The following is an 8,481-nucleotide window of genomic DNA, read 5'->3' on the forward strand; positions in this document are numbered from 1 at the left end:
GGAATTCATAAAGTTTTAGTGAGAAAAGTAAAAATGGACCTAATCACTTTACCTGAATCTTCTAAAGTAATAACTTTGAAGCAGTATCGTGTGCCAGGTGGGCGAGATGAAATTGCTGATACTATAAAGGAATATGTTGAAGCAGGAGTGTTAGTTCCTACAACCACTCAATGGAATGATCCTGTATGGCCAGTATGAAAGTCAGATGGAACATGAGGAATGACAGTGGACTATAGACAATTGAATAAAGTGACTCCACCCTTGTATGCTGCTGTTCTAGATACTGTTACATTAATAGAAAGGATTCATAAATACGATGGGACTTGGTATGCAGTTATTGATATGACCAATGCTTTCTTTATGATCCCAATGGACTCCAAACAATTGGACCAGTTTGCTTTCACATGGCAGGGCTGACAATACACTTTTACATGATTACCACAAGAATATATGCATAGTGTGACTATTTGTCTTAGGATTGTGGCTGAACATTTGGATGAATTGAAGTTACCTGGTGTACAACTTACCCACTACATAGATGATATTTTGATACGGGGAGAAAATGTCAAAGAAGTGAAGAGTTTGATACTTTTAATTGAGCATATGAAAAGCAAAGGATAAGAAATTAACCTTGCAAAGATTCAAGAACCAGCTCAAACTGTAAAAAGAATAAAGGAATGTGAGAAATTCTCCCACAAGCTCAACAGAAGATTCAAGATTTTCCTATCCCCACTAATAAGGAGGCACAAAAGTTCATAGGATTGTTTGGATACTGGAGACACCACATTCCACATCTTGGACAGATTTTGAAACCCTTATATAAAGTTACCAGGAAAAAATATGAATTTGATTGGGGACTTGAACAGAGTAAAGTTTTGAAGAAGCCAAAGCTGCTATACAATTGGCTGTGGATTTATGGCCTTTGGAAAGTGGCCTGGTGGAATTACAAGTGACTGTACAGGATGATTATGTGAATTGGAGTTTATGCCACAAATAACAAACCAAAATGTACTCTTAGGATTTCGGTCAAGGAAATAACCTTCATCTGGATTAAAATATACACCTTTTGAAAAGCAGTTGTCAGGGGCATATTGGAGTTTGGTAGAGAATGGACAACTGACTCTGGACCATGAAGTGATATTAAGGCCTGAAATCCCTATTATGACTTGGGTAATGAGTACCCCAGAATCTCACAGAATTGGACATGCACAAGAGGCTAGCATAATTAAATGGAAATGTTATATTCAGAATAGATCAAAAACAGGCAAAAGTGGAGTTTCTGTTCTACATGAATCTATCGCAAATATAAACTGATGGAAATGAAAAAAAAAATACCCTGAGTCAAGGCAACAGTTAATACAATCCTTGGTAAAATATAATGATGGCTATGATGGATTGACTGAAGAACTGAAGAAACATGCATGGTTTACCGATGGGACAGCAAAATATTTGGACCATAAAAGACATTGGAAAGCAGTAGCCTATAACTTTGGAAAGTACTGGGATAGGTGGAAGTAGTCAATAAGCTGAACTGATGGCAGTACATCAAGATATTAAAACAGAGAAAGGAGGACAGTGTCATATATTCACTGATTCTTGGGCAGTAGCTAATGTGTTAGCTACCTGGATGCCTATGTGGAAAAACCAAAATTGGGAAATTCATAGTAAACAAGTTTGGGGCAAAGAACTATGGGAAGATATATGGGACACGTCTTTGGTTACTAATTTGTCAGTTTTTCATGTAGATGCTCATGTGGTTCTCACTACACCAGAATGGTAGTACAATACACATGCTGATTGACTTTTAAAGATCACTACTGAACCTACTGTCCCTACTCCAACACCAAATGATGATCATGAAGAAATATTGTGTATTGAACAATATAGAGCGGATATGTCATACTGCATATTATCCATAAGCATATGGATTGATAGAAAGAATAAATGGATTTTTGAAAGAAGAGTTAAAAAAGTTAAGTTCTAGTAATTTGTATCAACATTGGAAGGATAATTTGTTCACTGTTTTATGTAATTTGAATAATAGACCATTAGGAGGAAGTACACCTATAACTAGAATGATGACCCCAAATCTGCCAATTAGGAAATAGCAAACATATAAGATCCAAAATATTGAGTATTGGACTGTGATGGAATATGTTCCACCACCGTATCTAGGAATATCTGGTTTGGCAGGATATGATTTACATTGTTTAGAGGACTTTTGGTTGGATGGAAAGGAGATAAGAAAAATCTCTACTGGGATATGTGTGAGAATCCCTAAGAATCATTTTGGAGAGATATTACCCATACTAGGATTAGCAGTTCAAGGAATACATGGATCGGCTGGAGTAATAGATTCTAGTTATCGAGGAGAAATTATTGTAACACTCCAGAATTTAGGTGAAGAACCTATACATCTGTGTAAAAACGATAGAATAATTCAACTGATTATTATTGCTTGTGAAACAATACCCCTTGTGAAAACTGACCCTCCTTCCAAAATAACTATCAGAGAAAAGGAAGGATTTGCTTCTTCTGATAGAATAAAATTGGGAGCTAAAGTATGGGTAAAACGGAAGCCAGATGATGTTCCAAAGACTGCACATGGGAACAACAATACTGTAACAATGGTTTACCCAGGAGAAAATAATTATGAAATTGTGCCTTTGACTCATATATTCTATTATGAATGAGGCTATTATAGTCTCTTTGTTTCTTTTTGGCTTTTGTCTGCTAAATTTGTGAGATTTGTTTCCTGCAGGCTTAGTACTATCCACCTGCAGATGCTGGATCGCTAAAACTAGATGTTACCATATGATGTGTTTGGATGTCACGCCTGGACCTGCCCATGACTGTGAAGTGTCATCCCTGGACCTGACATCAATGGAGTTCTGGATGCCAGCTTCCTAAAGAACTGACCTCTCAAATAGGATTGCTAATCTCTTGGGGCAGGGGCAGCTCTATGTACAATTTCAGCAGCAAGAAGCTTTGGAGGATGAGACCTTTGTCTGTTACCCCAAGATTTTGAGCCCCATTCATTCGAGGGGGGAATGATGACATTTTTTCATGTGCTTATCTAGTGTTATTCCTGTTATATTGTTATATAAAGTTCTGTTGACACCAGTTATCCCAAAATTCCCATTGTCCTATATAATGGGTAAGAAAGATCTTGGGGCCGAAAAACAGCAATTTAGATTTGAAGATCTTTCTCCCCATTAATAGGCCATGTGACCTGCTTACATCGCAGGAAGTCTAAGTCACAGGTGGTGGGAGGAGCAACCTGACAGGAAAAGGAAGTTATGTCATAGGAAAATGGAGAGAGAGAGAGAGAGAGAGAGAGAGAGAGAGAGAGAGAGAGAGAGAGCGAGCAGTTATGGCTGCTAATGGCCATTGTGATAGTTAGAGCTGAACATATTGACTTAGCTGTACTATAAGTTTGTTTTTGGGAAGATCCCAGCAGGGAGTCAGAGAGGTTTTGGGATGGTGAGGCTCCATGTTGTGATATTATGTATTGAATATTTTATTGCTGTGATGGGTTGGGTAGATGGCTTGTGGGATATAGTTCTCTGGTGTCTGAATAAATGGTTCGTTTCTTCTACCTTCCATGTGCAGAGTCTCATATACTTTGCGATTATCATCTACATTGCTGTTATTGCCTTACTGATACAGGCACCCAAGACAGAATGCACATGAAGACCATAAATCTAGAGCGAGGCAGGATCTCAGAAGCCATCTTCTCCAAATTCCAAAGGATAACGCAAAGGCAATAACTAAGCACATCTGTATATTCTTCTTGTGGAAAAGATGAAGAGATGTGGGCTAGACAACAGTACAGAGATAGAGTCGGATTTATTCAAGTGGCTGAATGAAAAGATTTACTAGTTTGAGGTCAGGTTACAAGGAGGCCGTGAATTGCCCTATAGATCATTTTTCTAGATGACGTGGATAAAGGCAGAGCTGACATTCTCATCAACTTTACAGATGACACAATGCTAGGATGGGATAGCTAACATAATTACCTGACAGAATTTGAAATGATTTTGATGAAAGTCCTATGTAATAAGCTGAGATAAAATAGGAAGGAAATACTCATTTACTAAGTGCCTACTATGTGCCAAGCATTATGCTAAGTGCTTTATAAACATCTCATTTGGTCCTCATGTTAACCCTGTGAGGTAGGTGCTTTTATTATTTCCATTTTACAGTTGAAAAAACTGAGGCAGACAGAGGTTAAGTGACTTACCCATGGTCACATGACTAGTAAATTAATTATCTAAGGCTGAATTTGAAGTAAGATTTTCTTGAGCGCAGACCCCATATGCTATCTACCCTGCTACCTAGCTGCTTAATAATAGTAAGAGATGCAGCCTTTCACAAGTTAAAAAAAAAAGTAATATTTTTTTCTTTTGAGGCAATTGAGGTTAAGTGACTTGCCCAGGGTCACATAACTATTAAGTATTTGAACTCAGGTCTTCTTGACTTCAAGGCCCATGCACTGATCCACTGAATCACCTAGCTGCCCTTCAAAAAAGTAATTTCACAAATACAAGACATAGGAGGCCTGGCTAGATTGCAGATCATCTGAGGAAGATTTGAAGACTTTAATGGACTTCATTCTTGAAATGATTCAAAATACAATGTGTTAGACAAAACTCAGAATAAAATTTAAGCTTTATTAAAAAAAGGCAGAACTAGGGAAGTGAGAGTCCTGCAGTGCTCTTCCCTGGCCCAATCCTGTCCTTAGTGTCCTGTTTATTTATGGGTAACCCATTTTAGGAAACGCATTAAGAACATCGTGAAGAATGCCACCAGGATGGTATATAGCCTCCAGTTGCTACCAAACTGAATGTTTGTGAAAAGAGATAGAGATGCTTAGCTCAGAGAAGAGAAGACTCAGGATGATTGCTGTCTTCAAATATTTGAATTTCCTATGGCAGAAGGATTCACTTGTTCTTCCTGGCCCCCAAGAGCAGGACTAGGATCAATGGGTGGAGTTCTGAAGAAGTAAGTTCAGTCTTGATGAAAGGTAAAACTCTGTGGTGATTAAAACTATCCAACATTGACCAGCTACTTAAACACTTAGTAGATTCTCCCTCCCTGGAAATCTTCAGCTAAAGGCAGGATGACTGATTATTGGCTATATCATAGAGGGTACCCTTTTTCCAACATGTCTTGGACTAGATAATCTCGAAGGTCCCTTCTATCACTTGATGGAATTGAGATGGGGTGAAGATATAACTTACAATTTTTCCTAATATTTTATGCCACTAGAAGGAAAGGAAAAGATGAAGAAATTGGAGTTTGTTTCTTCTTATTCCTTTCAGACTAGTGTATTATCCACTGTGCCCTTTAAGCTTAATAATAGGAAGAGATGCAAAGTCTTACACAAGCTCAACTGTGACAGTAATTCATTTCATTCATTAATTCCTGTGTTAGTTGATGTATTTTTTTTGGAAGTAGGGGAAGTGGGGACTTCATTTGTATAGATATATTCAAAAGACAATCTGAAGGATGCTACCAGATGAACAGGCATGGATGGATTGCCATCTGTGTACCTGAGGAACATATCCAAACCAATCAAATCAGAGATCCATTTGGGTATTTTAATATTTTAACCATGTCATTTTGGAAACAATGTCTACATTTCTACAATCTGGTCCCAAAGGAGTGACTATACTGTTAGGAATTTCAGGCTCTTTAAGGGGCCATGGAGAGACAGGCTTGGGAAGAATATATGCTGGTCCTCAAATCAGTCTATATCTGGCAAAGATGGCTTGGCGAGGGGCAGGGGTGGGGGGGTGGGGGTGGGGCATTGTTGCACTGAAATTCCAGGCTATGAAATGCAGATAGATGGGCTGGCCATTGAATTAGAACTGTAAAGTTAAATATGCATATTAGAGTCTATGAACAAGATACTCTATATCAGCTCTGGACTTTTTCTCTGGCTGTCCCCAGTGCCTGGAATGCTTTCCCTCTTTATCTCTCCCTAATTGCTTTCCTGGTTTCTTTTAATTCCCAACTAAAATTCCCTATTCTATAGGAAACCTTTTCCAATACCTCTTAATTCTAGTGCTTTACCTCTGTGAATTACTTTCTATTCATCTTATATATAGCTTATTTGTACATACATGTTTGCTTGGTTGTCTACCCCTGTTAGATTTTAAGCTTCTTGAGGTAAGGACTGTCTTTTGCTTATTTTTGTATCCCTAGCACTTGGCACAGTACCTGACACACACACAGGAGGCACTTAATAAATATTTATTGGTTGACTGATTAGTCCAATTAGTAAGCAAACTGAGGTCTGGAAAGATTAAGTGGTTGCCTGAGGTCACACAACTGGCAGATGACAGAGCTAGATTTCGAATGCAGGTCCTCTGACTCCAAGTCAAAAGCTTGATGGATGGCCTAGAATTTGATGCATAAGCCAAGATTTGGGATAATTTAATTCAATTCAACAAGTATTTCCTTAGCACCCATAGGTAAAGCACTCTGCTTCACGTGCAAATTGTCAGCGTATTGGTAATAGTGATTAACATTCTGTGAATGTGTGATGCACAATTTGTACTTCTTGTGCTGTTGGATGAATGTGTCGGCAAATGGAAAACTGGCAACTGTATATTCCATACGCTTAATTTAGTGAAGTAATTGGTGCTAAGTAAGGATGTCATTAAAAGGAAAAAAAATCAATCAATTCTGCCTTTAATACTGGCCAAGGGTCATATTTAGCTGAAAAGAAAATATATAAAATCTACTGGATCTGTGGGAAGCAGAACCATAACTAGGCTGGGGTAAATGGGGTCTTATACCAGAGTATCAATGTGACTGGGAGTATGCATCTTCCTTGTAGTGTCCCTCTAGATTGTTGTCCCCATGACTTGTGGTCCTCCATGTGTTCCCATTCCCCTGCCTGGCCTTGGACTACCCACCTTCCCTGGTCCTTTGATCCTATGACTTTTTCTTAAAGTTTTTACCTAACTAGGTTTCACCATTATGTCTATCCTGTCTATCGTTTTGTCGTCAGCCTTCTCCCCCATTCTTTGCTTACTTATGAATTTGAGGAATTCGGGTACCATCAACTACTTTTAAATTTTCAGTCTGAGTTTTTATGTCTTATCAATCAGCAAATATTATAAATCACGCTTTATTTTTATTAATTATCTGGACTTAAGAATTAAATTTTAAACGTCATGCATACCTTTTTTTCCTCCAGTGAGCCTGTTGTTAAATTTTTATCTTCACACTACTGAGTAAATATCATTTCTGTGCCCACATCCTTTTCCAATTAAATATGCCTTGAATTAAATAATTCTCAGTTATGCATCTACCAAGGAAAACCCACCTAATTTAAACTGTGGAACCAGGAACAGGACACTCTGACTTTGGAACTCAATTGCCTCTGAGAAGTTATTCTGATTTTTAGCAATTTGTTTAACCTCTTATTCTCTCTCTCAGTGAGGTGGATTGAATAAAACTGACCCATGGTGAGGATGTCCTGAGGAAAAGCTAGCTGACTCCTGGTGGAGATATTCATCTCAGCGTAACTGCGTAATGGGCAGTTTTATCTTTAACAATATCATCAACTTGTGAGATTTGGAATTAAATCTTGGACAAGCCTGTCATCCCTTATAAATACTCAAGAGACCTACAAAGTTTTTTACACCTGTTTTCAGCAAGAGAAAGAAGCACAACAGACTGAAGCAAAATAAAACCAATGATGCACAGAACTGGTGCACAATCCATCAGTTAGCCATGCACTGGAAACAGGAGTGTTGAAAGGCTAATTGCCACTTCTCAGATCCTTGCTGAGGATAACCTTGCCTTTAAAGCAGGCTCAGATTGGTTAGGAGGAAAACAATTTTCAAGCTTTTCCAAATCATTGGAACAGTTGACTTCTGAATTAGGAAATAAATGCGACAGTATTCAAACTCACTTTAGCATTTCAGTGGTTTCTCCTGCTCAGGAAGAAAAGTTGAAGGGGAGTTAGAAAAAAAAAAGTATTCTGGATAGCCCTACTCAATTTTAGTTGGAGATATCAGCGTTGTGTCACCTTGTGTTTTATTCATGCCGAGAATAAAATTATTGAAACTGAGGAACAATTTACTTCATCTTCTCTGCTATGAAAAATGCCATTCCCACGTATAGATCATTGTTTTGTTAAAAGATTGCTTTGAACACTGAATGATGAGAGAAACTCATGGCAATTTTGTCTCCCCTATTACTGCAACTGATGAAGATATGTGTATAGTTTAGAATTTTCTCTTTTATCTTTAGGCAGCCCCACGTGGACAGTTCATTTTTATATTATTCTACCCTTTTCTGTAGTTATGAGGTTCTGAAAAAAGTTATTAGGATAAAGATTAGGAGCATGGTAAATAAAAAGAAAGGTAAATAGAAAATATCTCCTCAAGCTATCATGTTATAGATTATCAGGAGTTACTAAGTATCAAAGGAAAAATACTTTAAATGCATCTCTCAAATGAT

The sequence above is a fragment of the Trichosurus vulpecula genome, chromosome 8, assembly GCF_011100635.1.
Source record: "Trichosurus vulpecula isolate mTriVul1 chromosome 8, mTriVul1.pri, whole genome shotgun sequence".
NCBI classification, from domain to species: Eukaryota; Metazoa; Chordata; class Mammalia; order Diprotodontia; family Phalangeridae; genus Trichosurus; species Trichosurus vulpecula.